General features: G+C 45.6%; 1 protein-coding gene across 2 annotated transcripts in view; it reads left to right on the top strand.

Moving 5' to 3' along the window:
• TEX264 (testis expressed 264, ER-phagy receptor) overlaps nucleotides 1–14,163 on the top strand; it is a 943,072-nt gene that overhangs the window by 66,959 nt on the left and 861,950 nt on the right. The gene's annotated exons all lie outside the window — the stretch shown is intronic.

Here is a 14,163-nt window from a genome sequence, read left to right as displayed (position 1 = left end):
GGAGACTAGCCTGGCTTCACTTCCTGCTCCATTTCTTGAATGTTTTGGAGAAGGCTGGGGAGCTATGACTCCCGAGTACCTTTATCGGGCTAGCTCAGGCTCTGGCATTTGTCAGTCAAGTGGATCATCTCACTAGGGCAACACAAGTGCACAGCAACTTCTTTGATATCATATCACAGATGGACAATTCTTTCTTGGTCTCATTGTATGATTTGTGTTACATTGTTGAAGCATCCAGCCAAGTGAGTGTGTATGATTTGTATCGTTATCGGAAGTGCTCTTGAGGTAGCCTGAGCCACAAGATCTGAGGCCAGTACGTACCAGCCAATCTAGCTCTCTGGTGGAAGTACCTGCTTGGCTTGGTTGGTGTGCTTTCTGCATTTTGCGATCAAGAACTTGATGTTACTCAAAGTAGGTGTTTGCATCAAAAGAGAGTGATGAGCCAGTAATACCAGCTCGGTAAGATTTTCTTTCTGACGCTGTTTCATTCAAATATTGGGCCATTTATGTAACACGAATAGGAGGTAAGACTGGAAAAGGGCTGGGAAGATGTCGAAGGCATTTTGGAAAGACTGAACCGGTAACCTAATGCTTGGGCTGCCATAAGGTGAATTATTGAGAATGTAACAACTGAGCATCTTGGAGAAAACCATTTGTAGGCATCTAATTCTATACCAATCTGAAGAGCTACCTTGCCTGTTCTAATTGAACTGAAGATTCTAGTGGAGAGGTGTGGTGCAGCAGCCCGGGCAGCTGCCTTTGGAGCACAGGGTTCACGTTCGATCTCCGGCTCCGGCGGCAGCTCAGCTCAGCACCATGTGACTCTGGGAAATAGCTCACTTAATTTCCACGACGACCCCCAGCGCCTTGAGACCAGTTAGGGTGAGTAGTTTGCGCTTTACAAACACAGATTTACTTTTAAGATTGTTGTAGCACTGGTCTGCCAGTCCCCTCAATAAGATCAAGGAACATTGATGCCTATGGTTGAGACCTGGGACTGCCTTACAGTGAGACCATATTCCTGGAGATGTACTCATTTTTTAGTAGAGTGCTGCAAACACTTCATGTGGTGTTGTGGCACTAAGGAATGAAACGGGGAAGGAGTGGGCTACAGCAGAATCATGGGAAAAGAGACCAATTACTGAAAAAAAAAGGTTTTCGGTTTCTTCCTAAATGCAATAGGGCAAGATTAGATTTAAGAGAGAGGGAACACGCATTCCAGAGCTTAGAAGGTAGGAATGTAAAAGAGTAGCCGCCCAGATGAGTCTTCTTAGTACAGGGACCGGAACGAGTTTAACAGTGAGGGGCCAAAAATTGAAAGTGGCGGATAAACCCGGAATGTGTTCCTTACATAGCTGGAACCAGAATTGTAGACTACTCTGCAAACCAGACAGAGAGGCTTGAATTTAGATCGTTGTTTAATAGGCTGCCAATGAAGAGCTCAAAGAAGGGAGCTGATGGATACCGTAACTGTTAGATTTATAATGAGCCATGCTGCACAGTTATGAAAGATTTCAATATGATTTGTAAGATGATCAGGAAGTCCCAGGCAGATCGAATTACCATGATCTATGTGAGGGGTCACAAGTGAGTGTACTTCTGTTTATTTGAAGAGATAGTGGGAGAATGGTTACTATATTCTTGAATATCCTAAGAAGATTAACACAAGTTCTAGCAACATGATTAATCTGTAGTGTGTATGAAAGGTGATGGTCCATAGAAATACCTAGGTTCTTAGAGGAAGAAACAGGTGACAGGGACTGCCCTAATTCGCTAGATTGCCACGAGGAAGACCAGAGAAGAGGCTAGTTGCCAAACTTTAAGACTTTAGTCTTGATACCATTATGTCAGGCCTCCAGGACCCAGCTGCACTCATGCAAAAACAGAAGTGAAGTCTGATTGAACCAGATCTTGGTTATTTGGGATCGAAATGATGATCTGGCCATTGTCAACATAATATACGGTTTCTAGTCCGAAGGATTGAATAGATTTTACAAGAAAGGATAGATTAATGTTAAAGAAGGTAGGGCTCAGAGATGACCCTTGGGGTACACCATAATTCAGGGAGAAATGTCAGATTTGTAAGGTGGGAAAATGATATATTGGGTTTGAGTGGAAAGCAAGAGAAAGTTTGCAAATGACCAGCTTGTGAAGAATACTTATCAAGGATGAGTGGGAAACAGTGCGGAACTCCACAGGTAGGTCTAACAGTACAATAGCAGCAGAATGTCCTTGATTGAGAAGAATTCGGGGATCCTAAATCGCGGACATTAAGGCAGTTCCTGTGCAGTGTAAAGGTTGGAAGCTTGACTGTGAGTAGATTAGCAGGTAATTGTTCTCTAGATATTAAGAGCGCTTCTTTTTGGTGGCTCTTTCAAGGCTCTTGGCTGGGAAAGGAAGACGAGAAATGGGACGGTAATTGCTGAGGTTCTTTAGGTCTTCAGAAGCTTTCTTAACAAAAGGGGCCACCGACCAGAACCTGTTTTCAGCTATCCGGGACAGAGCCTGAGGTGATTCAAAGAATACAGAAGTCTGTAAGGGCTGGAATGAGCTCCTCTGGGGCTAAAGTTGCAATGCTAGGGGAAGCCTGACTTGGTTGACTTAAGAAGAGAGAGGACATCCCCTTTGGGCAGAGTGTGGAATTGTGTGAGTGAGGTTTCACCAGTAATAGAGATTTTCTGAGAGTTGTGAGGACAAAATCCTAGCAGGTCTGGGAGAGGGAAACCAGCCTCAATAGATATGATTCAACTTTGTTGGAATAATTATAGAAACTTGCTGCTCAAATCATACTTTGATATTTTGTAATCATAGTTTACCTCTAGGGCTCGGTTTATCCCTGGAGCAATTAGAGAGGTGCCACTGCTCTTGCAGAGACTTGCAGTGGTGGCTGGTGATCTTGATCTTCTTGGAGTACCACAAAGGAGCTATATGGGTCAGTAGAATCAATCTTCTTAAAAGATGCTATGGTGTCAAGGGTGCCTGTGATCCAGGTGTTATAAGAATTAAAAGAGTAAGTGGTTGCAGAGTGTTGGAGAATGGAGACCTCCTAGGAGCATGAGATGAACTGTCTACATTAACTTTAGCCTGGGGATTGCTAAGGTGGTGCTGTGTTTAGAGTCAGTAGAGGGGTTCTCATCAGAAGTGGGAAGTAAAAAAGGAACAGCTAGGTGATCCGAACAAGTCAATGTAAAGGGAGTAATAGTGCTGATGCAGAAAGATTGGGGCATCCAAGTTTGTGCAGCTGAACAGGATGTGGTAAATATTAGTGATACTCCCCATTTCCCGTGACAGTTAAGATGGCGGATGGCAAAATTAGATGGAAGGCGGAGGCTGAGGTCGGAGTTGCGGCCTTGTGCAGCCAGATATCAATCAAAAATGGTATCCGGCTGAAACACAGCCTTAAAGAGTAGCGATAGCTTTTGGGGGCGGGCATAGTTTATCTGGTAATCTGAGGACATGAAGGTCCTGAAAGAGGTGTAATAGGTGTAAAATGACAGCAGCCAGTAGATACAGGTGCTTAGTGCAATCTGGGCACAAACAGGCGAAGATGGGACTGTCTTTAGTGGCCTGGAACGGCCTTGCTGTGAGACCATACGCAGGGAAATGAAATGGAGTGTGGTAGCCTTGGTAGCTAGCCTTTCCTGAGTGGTGAGGGAAGTCAGGAGTTTGCACAGCCGTTGGGGCTCTTTTTGTCTTGAAAGCTAAAATTGTGCAAAGAATCTTGACAGCTCCTCCGGGACTCCTTCCATTTGGGGGTGAATAGTGCGGTCCGAGTTTATCCTCCTTTATGCATCCACCAGATGAAAGTGCTGCAAGTCCTGCTTAGGCACTGTGTGTGCCCACCTAAGATGAGTCCCAGTATACCCTGAGGCTCTTGAATTACTTTACTGCCTTTACGTCAGGGACTATTCCCGCCCAAAAAAACGTTAATTTGGCTTAAAATCCATCATTCGAAAGCATGAGAATATTTTTTTCATCATCTCAATATCAGAAGGGTGTTTTTATGTGCCTGTAAAATCTGAACGAGAGTTACAGTACTTCATAGCCCAGAATGTGTGTGCAAACCCAAGATAAAGTTGAGTCGAAGTTCCTTCCTACTGCTGACTGACTTCGCCCTAGTACTTACGATTTATGAAAGGACCCAGACTCGCAAAATCACTCTGGTAGACATTACGTTTCATAGATAATCATGAGTTTTCCTGTCCCGACCATTTGAATAGTTAAGTAAATGAATTGAGGTACTTTTAACCCCCTTAGATTACATTACATACTGTATATTCTAACCATTTTTTGATAAAATATGCTCTTGTTTTTATTCAGATTACTTTTCGACCTCGACCTTTTGTGTTCACTAATTCATAAATCTGTACTCTTTTACAACTTCGCTGCTTTAAAGCTTTGAGCTATAGAACTTAATTGTGTTGGATTGTGGTAGATGATTCCTTCATCGCCAATTCTGTCTACTTGATTTATGGCTTGAGTTTGATCATCTATACCCCAAACTTGGAAAGATTCTAACAAGGAGGCCTTTGGCCTGATTATTTGTTAACTGCCGGTTTAGGGTGTTATGAAAACACATCTAAACATGTCAAGTCAACAGGTCAAGTTTGCGCTATATAAAACTCTGTAAAATAAAAATAAAAAATAGTCTCTTTCACTCTTCAGGTCTGGCACGGACTTCCTTCTATTGTGTCTTATTATACACAGAGATACTATACTGTCCCTGTCGCTACGGGATGCTGCACCACCAAAAAAGCCCAGGCCATTAGTGCCCTACATTGTCAGCTTTTCTCACAGCGTATTTCAGAAAAGTATATACATCTGACTCTAATTTTTTGCACACCACGCAGCCATTTGCAGTTGCATGTCAGGGCTGCATTATGTGCCGTGATCACGCGGAGTATATAGAATATGTCGTTTCTACTGAATATTGACATGTGGGTGGTGAATTTTATTTTATTTTTCACACACAAATTCACTTTGGGGGCTTGTTCTTTTAGAAAAAAATTTTAATTACTTAATTTTACAAGAACTACCCAGGGTCCCTTTGCCACGGGTCCAGCTGGCAATCCACATTTCGTGACAAAGGAAGACGTGAGGCATCTTCTGGTAATGTAACCCTTCGGGGCAGTATAGTGTGCAAGCTGCAAGGCCGGTCCTCTGAGTATTGCCTCCTCCTGAGCAAGATAACTCGAGTACCTTTTTAGCTATGATAATTGCTATTTTCAGTGCTTTCCTTGGAAAACTGCAAGCCTCTTGCCGTAAAGCTCTGTGGAAAATTAACTATTTTATAGGTAATCTGGGGGCACTCCACTCATAAACACATCCCCCTCATACCCGCCTCCTCGTGCCAAAATAGTTTCCAAAACGGCCTGCTGCTGACAGGGAGGGCGCACGCCTCCCCGCTCGCCTGCAGAAGCATTGCACGCTGTTTCTAATCCTTGCTCGCGCGCTCCCGGGAATTGGCTGCCCGGCGAGAGAGCTATTTTTCGCTGCACTTGTTTGAAACTTCGCTCTTGGGTACTCGTGGGACAGGCAACGTCTCATTTTCGCGGTGCCTCCGGGGACGCCGGGTCGTTATCCATTCGCTGCTCAGACTCATGCAAGAAAGAGACATATTACATGAGTCAATTATGGGTAAACATGTCACAGGAGCCAGCGAGCGCTTGGCATGGACACGCTGTGACAGGGATCACGCCGCCGTAAAGAGAAGTACGCAGCTGCGACACGGCCCGGATTTTGCAGTGCTTAATTTGTGCAGGTTGTTGCACGTGGTGGGCATTGTCACGTTACGTAATCTATTGTTTTTACTGGTTTTCTTGATTTTAACATTTTTGATGCCCAGCAGATCCAACTTCTAGGCTGCAGCTACTATCCAACCCTTCATAATAATACAAAGCAGTTCATATAATGTATATGTTGTCGTGATCACCGTGAAATAATATTTAGAGCAACTAAACTCCTATAGCGTATTGTGCATTCGCTTTTCAGCGCAGTCTATTGAGTCCCCATAAAAGCGCGCCTTCAAACCGCCATAGTTAAGCGTCATTAGGTCAGCCCGTGATGTCATCAGGCTTCCGCGTGACGTGGTGTCCGTTCCGCACTGCCTGGCACTGCTGAATCTATGCATATTTATTGGTGCATAGTAATTATCATATATGCATTTTTTCTTTTCCATATATTCCCTATATTTATTCATATCATTCAAATTGTAAGTTATTATTAACTTTATTGTGCTTATGATGCAATTTTCTCAAAATGTCAATAAAAATTAACACAAAAAAATGAATCTGTATGCATGGCATCAGGGACACATAGGGAGCTAAAGATGGGGGTTGAAGGCAGCAGGAGCGCGCTCAACCAGAGACATATCACTCATCTATATTCCTCATAATCGCGAATGCGTTAATTTTTAATAGGGCCATGCCCATTGTAAAATATGGGCCATCACTAGACAGACTGAACATCTGGTTAAAACAAAGGTGGGAAATCTGACAAGGAAGCCTGCGCCCTGTGACGTTTTCAGAATTTTTGAAAGCTATGATGGTAGCTGTGCAGTTCACAATTTCGCAGCTATTCTCTTTTTCATTCCCTTTCTCTTGGTGACAGACTCAGGCACCTGCAAAGTGACTTTACCTTCAAGAGGGGGCCGTAGGAGTGTGGAGCAGGTTCCTGCGTTGACACCTGAGCCAGCTCAGTCCCTCTCCGCCCTCCCAGGTCACCAGAGGGCAGAGACAGCGCCGCTTGTGGCGGGAGGGCGGCAGCCAGCTGCCCGGGTTGACACGTCCCCGCCCCCCATGCATTGATTACGCCATGTTACATGCACAGGGCATACACGCAAACAACCTGACGACAGAAATAGCTGCCAGTTTAGTCAATAAACCGCACTTAGCTTTACCTTTATGATGCAATTTCTCGTTGTTATTGAAACAACAGTTTGTGGACGAGAATAATTCGAGGAAAGGCCTCCCATTTGAGTGCACCTGAGCTACCCAGTCCCATAGGAAGGTGGGAGGCAGAAAATCAGACCTGGGGTCCAAATCCCTGATCACACCCAATTGATCTGCCTACTTGTTTGGTGATGGACCAACACAATTCCAAGGTTCCCTTTACTGACGATGGTCAGCCTTTAACAGCACATGACCTCGGGTGACCCCTAACATTTCCCCTTCTAACCGTCGCCTTTGTGGTTCTGATTAGGCCTTCCCCTCGCCCAGCGATTCTTTTGGTGCAAATCCACACGGTACTATCATCGCCCGAAAGCCCCCCCCCCCCCCCCCCCGGAAGGTGGGCTCGGAAACCTTCCAGACCTCAATGTCCATAGGATTACAGCTATTGCATTGAATACTTGTATAGAGACCGAAATGCATCATAAAGTCGCTCATGAAGAGATTGTTGCTGCCTATGACCGAATACGCCATTCTTATTCAGCCACCCCGCTTTGGGGGTGTACATTGAATACACTTCTTGTTCTCTTGTGGCTTAGGTACACACTAGTCACATCCACAGCACGGCACAGGGCAGAATACCCTTGATCAGTGTATCTCAGATGAGGAAGGAGGGATGAACATTCCGTAGGGTCCTCTTTTGATGCCAGAAGTGTCTTGGGTCAACAATTTGCAGGTGCTTTTTCCTGGGTAGGAGTTGTCGTCTTAACAGGCAAGCCGCAGCTCGTCCAGACACCTCAAGAACTAACCAATGGTGTGTCTGCTATTTTACTTCCTCCCACTCGGTTCACCCGGCACCTGCTGAATGTCTTTCTGTGCTGATAGGGAACTCGTCTTTTTGTACTTACAGTCCAGGTGAGCCCTTTGGTTTTACCTCCATGTAGTGTTAAAGCACCTGAAGCAGGCACGGTTTTCAGTCTTTTGTGGCAAGGATTGCCAATGTGCCCCAACAATTAAGATAACCATGAGAACACTGGCATCTTAAAGCAAGCATGATCCATTTTATTCCAGCACTTATCACATAAAATGTCCCTCTAGTCTCCCTTCCTTTACAGCACACAACTCTCTCACCATCATTGGTCACCCTACATAAGCGGAACAGGAAATGCTTCAAACAGATCAGAGCACACTGACCATGGCTCACAAGCATCCTTTTCAGGAGCTTTCAATTTTCTCATGTTCCACCTGTAAATCTGACCGTCCACCAGGCATGTTTTTTTAAAACTCTGTTTCAGATAGGCTCTACACCTTACCTTTGCCACGAAGGACAATCCCCTCCTTCCCCCCCCCCCCCCGATCCAGCTTCCAGCCCCCACCATCTTGTTTTTCCTGTTTCCCTGGCACGGGTCACAGACTTAACTGTTAAGCTACTGAACATCCAAACAGGCAAGAAGGATTCTGCAAGAGAAATCTGGTACCAAATATAACATTTGCTTCTCGATATCTGCTTTTTACACATTTTTTACAACAAAAGAACTTATAAAATGCTAATATTGTTGAAGCCGAGCAGCCTCTTGTAGCACATACAATGTTCTGAGTGTTAAAAGGCTGTGGAGAGAATTGGTATTAGGCTGTAGACCGCTACATTGTGGTGTATAATATTTGTATTAAGATAAATTCTCCCTACCTACGGTGACCAGATCGTGCGACCGAAAAATCTGGACATTTCGCAAAAACAGAGGAAGGACTACACATTTACATCAATAAAGTGGCAAAGAATGATAGCTCTCTTCCTCATAGAAACACAGAAAAGGCACTAAGAAAATAAATAATATGTAATTTTTAAAACCAGCATCATACCTGTTAATTCAATTGCTTACTCATAACAGCTGCTTACTAGCCCTGCTTTGGAACACCTAAAAAAGTGCCTCCCACTGTTTTCGGTTTACCCTCTCAAAAAAACGAGAAATTAGCCAATTTTACAGAAATCTGCCGGGACAACTGTTGGAAAACAGGGACAGTCCGGGCAAATCCGGGACGCCTGGTCACCCTAACCCTACCCCTCACGAGATCCAGCATCCTCTAAATCCACAAACATGTTTTAGGCCATCTTACAAATACATGCTGATCCTGTCATATACTGGGGAGTACCACAGGCCTTGTGACGTAAAGGTATGTTTCAAGTTGTTTCTTATAGTTAAGTTTAGTGAAGACCCTTTAGAGTGGCATATTCTCTCTCTGGAACTGTAGGTTTTGCACATACATATGCTTTCTGTTTTCAGTTTCTATTCGTTGTGAATTCTGGTCCGTTTTTTGTGTGTTTTCCAGTGTTTTAAAAAATTGTAAAAATCACGGGTTCGTAGTGTTTTTCTTTTTTTTGCTCCACACATAATCACAGGATGGTATTTTTCCAGTGCTTATAAATAAATGTGCTTTAATATCCCTCCTTCATTCATTTCTACTGCTAATTATTCAAACGTCTTTTCTGCTCTTAATTACCTTCCTTGTACTCTTTCAATGAATTTACCCTTTGAAGTAACTTTTCATTAGTTCTCTCAACTCCATCCCTCGTTCCAGCAGTCCACTGCCACCCCATGCCAAGGATGCGCATGGATGGGGATATGATTACAACCCTTAAGATTTGACTGTAGAAGATCAGCAGTTAATGGTGGGCATTGAACACATCTTCCTGCTCCTCAGTTCTTCCGGGATATGGCAAAGTTGTGCTGAAGGAAGGTATTCTACTTAGGACATGATATATACAACACACACACACATATATACACACACACACACACACATGCTATATATCATGTGTGTGCTGTATATATCTCATGTGTTCAAATTTGCTGAAGAAAGTATTTTCTCCTTAGGAGATATATTATATATATATATATTTTTTTTTCCCCTAAGTAGAAAATCCACTAATGCAGTTCCTCCTATATGCCAGTCAGCCGAGGTGCCAATCTAGAGCAGAGGGTTCTTGCTTCCTAATATCTTTGCAGCTTTACTTGAATGATGGAGGCCACCTTTCTGCAGCAGTCCCCTTTTCTGTGTGTTGAAAGCTTTATTTCGATAAACAATTGTATCTTAAAAGCATAACAAATAGTAGGAAACTGCAGATAAACAATACAAGTGTCTCAGAAGTTGAGAACAAGTAAAAATGCCGTTTTATGCATGAAATAAATTAGTTAAAACTAGATTAAATTGAAATAGACAGTCTGTTTCTGCGAAGTATCCACGACCATTTTAAAAATTTGGAGATACCACAAACTAAAGGAGGAGATGTGTCTGTTAACAAAATACGTAGCGCTACCAAATGTTCGCGTGTCCCAAGGCGTTTAAATAGGGGTTTGAGCCAACACCTCCTTGGACGGATATAGTCTGGGCACTCAAAAAGGATATGTGCCACGGTCTCAAGCCTTGTAGGGCAGGAGGCACAAAAGGGCGAAAGCTGCACTGTCGATTTCCATCGGGATATGAGGTCCCCAATCGGGAGAGTGCCTATTCTAAACTTAAAGTAAAGAGCCCTATCGACTGGCATGGTGATCAAATCCAGGTAGGGTTCATAGGCCACCACGTCCTTGATTCTAAGAAATGCTGCGGTCGAGTTGCAGTGATATGGGTTACCAATAAGTTGGGAGGAAACCCAGTCCCAATACAGTTTTTTCAGAATAACCTTGGGTGGGGAAGATTTTGTAGTACAACAGTCTCCCAAGCCCAGCTCCCCCAAGAGGTTTTTTATCTCCCTCAGCCACTTGATCTTTTGCCAGCCCCCCATTTCCATCACCTCAGACAGCCCGTCGGCATATGATTTTAGCTCTGGCACCCTCCACAAACGAGCCCATAATAACAACGGCCAGAGACGAGCCTGGTCCTAATCGTCTTACAGCCCAAGTCTAGGCAAACCGGGATTGTGGGAGTACTCAACGGCAGAGCAAGTAAGTCTTTCAGAAATTTGCTCTCTGACTTGGATAGGGACTCCAAATTAAAAAAGCCCCATAACTCCGCCCCATAAAGTGCGGAAGTGACTCCTTTTGCTTTATAAATCTCAATTACAGGTGCCACAGACTGTTTAGATGAGGCATGGTACTCCTTTAGCAACGCACCCCCAACCCTTTTATGGCTGAGGACCATCTTGTTGATATGTGAAGTCCAGCTCATAGTGTTGCAGAGGCGTATTCCCAGATAATCAAATTCGGAAACTTTCTCAAGAGGGATAGAGTTCAAAACTGGAGGGTGTCCTGGTTTCCGTGGTGGATGCATGATCAGGTATTTTGTTTTGTCCACGTTGATCACCAATCCCCTTGCCAAACAGAAGTCCTGGAATCGGGTCAAAAGCTTCTGGAGACCCTGTGGAGTCTTGGCGATGAGGAGGGTGTCGTCCGCAAACAATAATGTGGGGATCCGTACGCCCCCCAGGGAGGGTGCATCCGCAGGTTCTTGAAGCAGATGCTTTACCACACCATTTACATACAGGGAAAATAGGGTGGGAGCCAGCACACAACCCTGGCGGACGCCCCTACACACCGGGATCCTTTCGTTCGTTTCCCCATTCTGGCCCCACCGCACCTGGGCATAGTTGTCAGTATGGAGTTTTATCAGGAGGGACAGAATGTAGGGAGGCATCCCAAGGCCCTGCAGAACCCTCCAAAGTTCCTCCCTTGGAACCAGGTCAAAGGCAGTCTTTAGGTCGATGAAGGCCAAATAGAGACTGCCCTTACCCAGTTCCACCACCTTCCAGTGCAGAAGCATAAGTCTAAAGACTTGTTCAATAGTGCCCGTTCCTGAGCGGAATCCTGCCTGGAAGTCAGATAGAATATAGTTTTCATCCACCCAGTGGTGGATCCTCCCTAAAATCGCCTTCCCCGCCACTTTTTGTGTTGAGTCAATCAGACTTATCGGCCTATAATTCCCTGGGTTCTCCCTACATCCCTTTTTAGGGCTCGGGCCTTCGCCACCACGAAGTGGGGGGCGGAGCTTCCGAGCTCTTATGCGTTAAAAAAAAAAAAGATTTCAGAAAGGGGTCCGGCTGGCACATTCATTAGTTTTTTATGGCATCTGCCTAGTGATTCGTCTTCGCTGTGCTGTCTATTTAGTAGCGTTTTTTTTTTTTTTTTTGCTCCGCACCCTGACCAGGTGCCGTGAGCGTGAGGGGTAGGTTTGCCACCGACCCAGCGCCCGATTTAAGGTTCAACTTACCTAACAGCGCTGGCCTCACGGGAGTTTACTGCGAGGCTCTTGTCCAGTCCTAAAGGGTCGCCTAAATAGAGCAGGACCCCCTGGCCCTCTAGTTCATCGACCCAGAGAGGTTGTATTTGCCTTCTTCAAAGTGAATGAGCATGTGTTAATGTGTAGTACCCTGTTGAGGTCCTGACGAATCGCCGGTTGGCGAGAAACATGTTGACCACATCAGGGGGTTGAGTTAGCCTGCTGTATATTTATATGGTCTCTAGCTCCCCTCTCACCCCTTTTAACCAGGGAATCAGCCACGTTAATAAAAGTCATTGTGGACTGACTACCCTTTTTAACTTGCACCCACACTTGCACAGACTACACTTCTTTCATCCTCACACACACCCACCGTCGGCTAGGAACAAAAGAACCCCGCCAAAAGAGTGCCTCCGGCTGCTCCGACAGACATTGCAGCGCCGGTCTGTCGAGGGGCAGTGAGTCGATGATGACACTGGACACCCTCCAGTCAAGGTGTGTTTCACACCGAATACTCTGGGTGTGTGAGGCTCTCTAAGTTCCGATAAGGGACCCCTTCCAGTCACCTTACTTTTGATACCTACTCCTCCCTCCTTGTTGTCACACCTTCCCTGGGGAACTTTGTTCTCTACTATTTGATTTTATTTAGTAGCGTTGACGTGATAGGCTATATGTAATTTACGCGTGCCCGATTTGGCATATTTTCGGCGGTTTCGCGCACGGCAGACTTATTAATCTTAATTAGGAGCTGTCAGAGTGCCCGTGTAATGCAATCCAGATGGTGCGAGCGCGTTCACCATTGCATTGCATGTATCATGCGCGCGTTTAACATTTACCTTTCGCGCACGGCAGTCCATTCATTTGGCGGTCTGTTCTGTGTGTTTGTATTTGCACGTGAGTCTGTGTCTACCTGTGAGTGTATTAAGACGCGTGTGTGTGTTTGCGGGTTTATGGAATCCGCCCCCGCCCCTTCCGGCATTGATTGCAGCGGAGAGCGCAGAGCCCCGGTGCCCGGGCGGGGCAGCTGGGCCTGGACAGACCCCCGTCCCCGAACGCCCCACGCCCGCCGCGGATGATGAATCGGCCCCGCTGAAGGATCAATGGCTGGTCAGCGCTGGCTCCACTCGCTCCCACACACCACAGGGCAATTAATTGCGGGCTGTTCCCTCATCCCTCATCCGCTGCTGGCACATATCGATGCAGTTTACTGCTTAGGGCCGCTTTATCACCTCAAATAAACAGCGCGCACCCCTGCTCACCTCCGGCTAGTATAGGCCGGGCCTGTGTACACCGGCAGGGGCGGCCGAGGGACCGGGACCCGCCACGAGCCGCAGGGCGCCCGCAAACCCGTGGAGGGGAAAAGATGGAGAGAGGGAGGCGTGTGTGGGGAGTATCACTCTCTTTCCCACTCTCTTCCTTCGGTTCGCTGTATGTTAGTAACAAAGACGAGAGAGTTGAAAGAGGCCACGAGCACTAAGCACAGCAGACAGAGTACTTGAGAGATGCTGCGTCTTTGCCTGACCCAATCACAGCTTCCACCTGTAGAGCGCGCACCATAAGTCCCAGCGACTCTAGGCGCTTCTACAACAGCTTCGGAATGATGAAAGGCAGGGTCAGTACGAGCCTCGCAGACTGCGGGACTCTCAGCAGACGCTCAGCCCATTGCGCTACATTATCCAGTCTGTACCTAGTTACTTTAGAGCACGCTATTTTACATTAACACACGCGAGAACTGAATCACGTGAACCCACCTGGTGTGATGCATGTGATGTTACCAACACAAAACGTATTTATATCACAAACACGTTAATTAAAAGGGAGTAAAGGGACGCTACGTTTACCCCCAAAATGTTTCCACCGCAAAAAGAATGTTTACACCAAAAAACGAAGCATACGTTTGAAAAGAGAAGGCCTACTGCAAACTTTTCAAAAGCAGGACATATATTGGTATGTTTATTTTACATGACGTGGGTAGTATTTCTAACGTTAAATGAAATCAACTTATGAATTATATAAAGGGCTGTGTGTCTTGTGTTCTGTGTCTCTGTGCATTGTGTTGAGTCTG

Source organism: Lissotriton helveticus, chromosome 9, assembly GCF_964261635.1.
Source record: "Lissotriton helveticus chromosome 9, aLisHel1.1, whole genome shotgun sequence".
NCBI classification, from domain to species: Eukaryota; Metazoa; Chordata; class Amphibia; order Caudata; family Salamandridae; genus Lissotriton; species Lissotriton helveticus.
This window is presented reverse-complemented; position numbering and strand designations above follow the sequence as displayed.